This window comes from Nanorana parkeri, unplaced genomic scaffold, assembly GCF_000935625.1.
Source record: "Nanorana parkeri isolate BGI_ZX_2015 unplaced genomic scaffold, ASM93562v1 scaffold1634, whole genome shotgun sequence".
In the NCBI taxonomy this organism is placed as follows: domain Eukaryota; kingdom Metazoa; phylum Chordata; class Amphibia; order Anura; family Dicroglossidae; genus Nanorana; species Nanorana parkeri.
Window position 1 is genome coordinate 339548 of NW_017307902.1, and position 243 is coordinate 339790.

Genomic DNA, 243 nt, shown 5'->3' on the forward strand with positions numbered 1-243 from the left:
GGGGGGGGGGAGGGGCTTGTCACCCACCTCATAGTTCGGGGCGACGTGTGACAATGAGACTCACAGGTCGGCTCGGTAGATCGGGAACACATACCGGCGTTCCCTCACCTCTCCATCCTGTCACGCCTCTCTGCCGCGACAGGGGGAGGGGCTGGATTCCTCCCTCCCCGCTCCGATCCTCCAGCGCTGACTGGCGGAACGGACAGGGGAGGGGGCGGGGACCGCCGCTAGGCAGGCGGAGGC